This window comes from Arvicola amphibius, chromosome X (assembly GCF_903992535.2).
Source record: "Arvicola amphibius chromosome X, mArvAmp1.2, whole genome shotgun sequence".
Lineage (NCBI taxonomy): Eukaryota > Metazoa > Chordata > Mammalia > Rodentia > Cricetidae > Arvicola > Arvicola amphibius.
This window is the reverse complement of record NC_052065.1, coordinates 109,378,011-109,384,010: the sequence shown is the minus strand read 5'-3', so window position 1 is coordinate 109,384,010 and position 6,000 is coordinate 109,378,011.

The window sequence follows — 6,000 nt, the reverse complement described above, 5'->3', positions numbered from 1 at the left end:
TGTGGAATAATTTAAGGATTATTGACACTAAGTCTTATTTGGAAAATTGATAAGATTCTATGCTAAAATAACCTGACCCTGGCCTATTTTTGGGTTTGGAGACTTTTCATTTTCCTTCTATTTTACTAGGGGTTATCAGTATGTTTAAATTGCTTACTTGATCTTGATTTATCTTTGGTTTGATTTATGTATCAAATGAATTTTCCATTTCTTTTAAACTTTCCAATTTGGTCAGTACAGGTTTGTAAAGTATGTTCTTTTAATTTGGTTAATATCCTAGGTGTCTGTTGTTAAGTTCCTTCTTCACCTGTAACTTTGTTAATTTGGATATTATCTTTCTGTCTTTTAGTTAATTAGCTAAAGGTTTGTCAAAAGAAGAAAGAAATAACAACCAAAAGTAGTAGATGGCAAGAAATAATCAAACTCGGGGATGAAATCAATAAAAAAAACAACAAAAACAACAATAAAATTCCAAAGGGTCAATGAAACAGTGTTTGTTCTTTTTATTTTCTTTTCTTCTGTTTTTTGGGGGGACATTTTTTCAAGACTAGGTTTCTCTGTGTAGCCTTGGCTCTCCAGGAACTCACTCTGTAGACCATGGTAGCCTCAAGCTTCAAGATCTGCCTGCCTCTGCCTACTGAATGCTTGGAATAAAGGCATGTACTACCATGCCTAGATTCGGGTTGATTATTTTAAATCATTTAATAATTTAAATAATTAAATTATTATGGTAATAAAAATAATTTTTCATGTGGCAACAAAGAAAAAAGTCTGAGTTGGCACTTTCTTATTTACATGCATATAAGAAAATCATAGAAAACTTTTGCAAATATTTTCAGTATGAAACTCATAGAAGACTAAAATAAATATGTTTGTTCATAAGATTATAGCTAAATAATAATGATCAAAACCAATTATCCAGTATTTACCAAGTGGCATTTACTAAGCGACATAAGAAATATTGAAACTGTATATGGGGGCAAATGACTTTAATCCCAGAAGAAGCTGGAAGATCTCTGTGAGTTTAAGACCAGACTGGTCTACATGGCTAGTTACAGAACAATCAAACCTACACAGAGAGATTCTCCCTCAAAAAAGAAAGAAAGAAAGAAAGAAAAGTGAAAGAAAGAAAGGAAGAAAGATAGCTAGAAAGAAAGATAGAAAAGTAGATGATGTGATACTCTTAGTTGATTTTATATTATTCTTGAGGTAAGCTTTTGTAATGTGGACTTCCAGATTTCTAGTATCTATTTTTTTTTTTGCCAACAATATCCAGACTTTCCCTTCTGTGTTTATCCTTTCCTTTAACAGGAAACTTATACCAGGTTACAGAGTCAGGGTGAAATTTGTTTCTCTTATTTATTTGAAATTCTGATAAGAATCTCTGCATGCCCCTCTAGGTGTTAATGACACATTTACTCTTGATTAGAGTTTACAGCTATGTTATTGCCAGGAAGGAATCTGTCTTATACTGAGGACAATTCTGTGTAGGGAAGAACATAAAGGAACAGGGAGATGGAGTCTTTGAAAGTGTCATGGAGTTACTAGTATCTAAGTGTTACAGATAAGTAAGAAAATGAAGTCCTCTTTTGTTCAGGTCACTTTGCATTAGATTTTTTTTTTGGGGGGGGGTTGCTTCATAAAATATTATTTAGCAGATAAGTACGTTCACAACTCAACTGAAGAATAATGTAATAATTCTCAAGTTCTAGGTTTATTGATGGTAAGCATTGTGGATTGTTGGTCTTTAAGGTATGGCCCCAGGCAGCAGTAATGCTATTATTTAGGGATTTATTAGAAATACAAGTTATATGCCTATACTCTGGAATTTCTGAATCAGAAACTGTGGTGGGAAGGACCCAGTAATGTGTTCTTAATTTCTTTTTTAAAGTCCTCTAGAAGATTATGTTGCATATTGAAATCTTGAATTGCTGCTTTGGAAATTTAGAAAATAAAAGATTAGCGCTCGTGGTGGTTTGAATGAAATTGACCCCCACAATCTCATAGGGAGTAGTACTATTAGTAGGTGTGGTTTTGTTGGAGTGGGTATGGCCTTGTTGAAGGAAATACGCCACTATGGGGGCAGGCTCTGGGAGTTTCTATGCTCAGAATTCCACCCAGTGTGTCAGTTGACTTCCTGCTGCCTTCTGCCAAGATGTAGCCAGTTCCACATCTGCTGGCATTCTGCTATGCTCCCCATCATGATGACAAAGGGCTGAACCACTCAAACTGTAAGTGAGCCACCCCAATCAAATGTTTTCTTTATAAGAGTTACTGTGGTCATGGTGTTTTTTTTACAGCAATGAAAGTCTAACTAAGACAATGCTTATTGAAGGATACTGAAAAACTTCATAAAGAAAAACAAAAACAGTTTAAATTCACAGAAAAGCATACTTATGAATAAGAATATATAAATGAAAGAAAGTAATGGGATGTTAATTGAGTATATTAATAAAATAGAAAACATTAATGCAGGTAGTAAGGATGGTGAGGTAGTGAGGAATTAGTGACTGAGAATGTTTTTAATTTTTTCCTGTTGCTTACATTTCACCCATATGCCATTTTCATAGAAAATGCAAAAAAATAGAATTCATATTGGTATGAGGAAGAAGCCTGGTCAGTCATTTTCATCAACTTAGACTATGAAACACAATATGGACAAATTCAAAAGAACCCCCATATGCAGGCTGCCTGTGCATTGTTCATTGTAGGTACTTATATCAGTGATTCTATTAGGTGTTTGGAATCAGTCTGTGCAGGGTTTTGTAGTAGAGTAACACCAAATAATAGAATGGAAATGAACTAATCTGACATGTAGTGGCATTAAACAGAAAGTCTTCCTGAATTGAAAATCTGTTTGAGAAAGTTCCTTTTATCTTCTGGTCAAAATTTAATATTATCAGGATGACACTAAGTAGTAAGAGCTTAAGTTACTAGGGCATTGTGAGATGTTTGGTATAATTTCTTATCTTCTTACTTGCATTCTCTATTTTATGGATGAAGTGTCTACATTAATAATGATGTCACTGTCCAATGTTGTTCATTACCCATCCACTCTGTCTGCTTTCTCTGATAATGTGTGTTTGTATAGAACTGTTTACATTCTATCTTTTCCCTAAAGTGCTATAAGCCATGCATAATGATGCAATCTGTGAAATAATGCGATAGGAACTGTCTCTGACTCAGAGAAGCTGCTGGAAAATGAGAGGTAAGCATTTTATAGCTGAAGAGGTAATGGCTAGAACACCAAACACTAAACCCTTTAAGTCTCCTTTTTGAACTTGTATGGATTTGTTATTGTTGCTGCTGCTGGCTATGAGTCTGTAAGAGTGGGACTGAGGAAGAGAGGAATGTTTTAATGGAAAGATGCAGATGGTTTCCCCTTGTTGAAAGCTTTTTGTTTTTAATAAGCAGTGCTAGAATGGTGAATAAGCATTTCTAAAGTACAGACGTTGCTTAGTGAATTTAGCTATGATTTAATTAGTCTTGATAATGGGGCATTATTTTAGAGAGATTTTAATGGCCCTGATATTGAATGACCTTGGCATGACAAAGAGTCTCTCTCTCTCTCTCTTTCTCTCTCTCTCTCTCTCTCTCTCTCTTGCTCGCTCGCTCTCACTCTCTCTATCTCTATCCTCCCTCACTCTCTCTGTGTATGTGTGTGTATGTGATGTGTGTGTGTGTGTGTGTGTGTGAGAGAGAGAGAGAGAGAGAGAGAGAGAGAGAATGTGAGAATGTGAGAATGTGAAAATGTGAGAATGTGAGAGTGTGTATGTAAAATTCAAATAATGGATGCCTGAACTGGCCTTGTCCCATAGCCACACTGGTGAATATCTTGAATATTACCATAGAACCTTCATCCGGCGATGGATGGAGATAGAGACAGAGACCCACATCAGAGCAATGGACTAAGTTCCCAAGGTCCATTTGAAGAGCAGAAGGAGGGAGAAGATGAGCAAGGAAGTCAGAACTGCTAGGGGTGCATCCACCCACTGAGACAGTGTGACTGATCTAATGGGAGCTCGCCAAGGCCAGCTGGACTGGGACTGAACGAGCATGTGATCAAACTGGACTCTCTGAATTTTGCTGACAATGAGGGCTTACTGAGAAGCCAATGACAATGGCACTGGGTTTTGATTCTACTGCATGTACTGGTTTTTTGGGATCCTAGTCTATTTGGATGTATACCTTCCTAGGCCTGGATGGAGGGGGGAGGGCCTTGGACTTCCCACAGGGCAGGGTAACCTGCCCTCTCTTATGTCTGGAGGGGAAGGGAGGAGGGTGGGTTGGGAAGTGGGAGGAAAATGAGAGGGGAGGAGGTAGAAATTTTGAATGGTCTTATTTATAAAGCAATAAAAAATGCAAATAATGCAAGTGGTTTTTGGAGTTGTGCCAGAAATCCCTGAGCACCAAGCTAAGGTTACATTAAATCTGCTTGCTTTGCAGGTCATGTTGAAGGATACCTGAGACAAGCAATAAATTCTTTTCCTCTGCCACTCTGGAAGGACAAATCAGCCAGTGAATCACCTCTTGTTTGTTTAGCTAGACAGAGACATCATTTGACTTTTATGGATGGTCCAAAGTTTAACTTTTCTCTTTCTTTGGCAGTTGAGTAGAGGGGCAATTGTAGGCAGAAGCAGTTCAAGTCAAGGGACGCTAGTGATTCAGAGCATCCTGGAAAAACCCCCGTGCTTTGCTTCAAGGAGCAAGACAAGCTTGCTTTTCCTATGAAAAGATTTCTATAGGTATAACTGTTTCCATGGGCACCAGCTTGAGGACACTTGGGTTTCAAAGCTCTTTTTTGGAAAGGTGAAATGTTTTGATAGTCTTATCACAGGTTTGATAAGGCCTATTGGAGTCTCTAAAGCAGTTTTCACAAGCTTTGGCCTTGGAGACTGTGACTAACAACAAATCTGTTACTTTCCTTCCTTACTCTGGAGATTGCAAACTCTGGTATATTTATAATATACTCATTTAAATACATTATTTGGAGTTCATTTTCAATCAGGAAATGCATCTCTGGGCCTAAGCGTGACCTATTTGAAGTCAAAGAAAAGATATGTGATCTGAATGCCCTCTTCAGTTTTTTTGTAAAGTGTTTAAAGTGAGCTAAGGCCCTATTGGAGCCAACATACTCATGAGACAGCTGGTAGGTACATTTTACCTAGCTGTTAACAGACTTTGTTAGAGTGAAGAGAAAAAAATACTAAATATTCTACATGATGTCTACATTCAGTTGGCTTGCTGGCACCATGAAGCCATCATGCTTCTCTACTAAATGTACTTATTTGTTGTAGCTTCTCTAGTGCAGAGTAGAAAAGTCCTCCGGACTAATTGCCTGGAGTATGTATATACTAAAGTTTTTTCTCGGAACACACTCTCTCTCTCTCTCTCTCTCTCTCTCTCTCTCTCTCTCTCTCTCTCTTATTTTGTGTGTGTGTGTGTGCGTGCATGTGCACACACATGTGCACACATTTACACACCTAGGTCAGAAGACAGACACTCAGGTGTCACCTTCCACCTTTCACCTTGTTCGTGACATGGTTTCTTCTTTGCCAATATACCAATGTACCATGATAATTTGCCTGAAAGCTGCCAGAGATTCTTCTGTCTTTTCCTCCCATATTCTTATGGGAGTGCTAGGAATGCAAGTGCACACCACTGCAGCCATACTGGTGTGGGTTCTGGGGATGTAACCTCAGATCATCATGTTTATTTGATAAGTGCTTTATTCACTGAGACATCTTGTTAGGCCTGCATTTTCTTCATGGCGTATCCTTGGATAAATTGTATTCTATCAGTTTCAGTTAACACTATTATAACATACAGATAACACTCGATTTCTCTCATTAATGGGGTCATTATAAATGTAGTGATAGGCCATTTGAGTTTAAACCAGAATTATCATTCCAATAAGCAGATACACCTAGACACATAGAGAAGGACCATGAAACAGATTTGTTAGAAGTCAGTTGTTATGAAAGACTAGAGTCTCCTAGA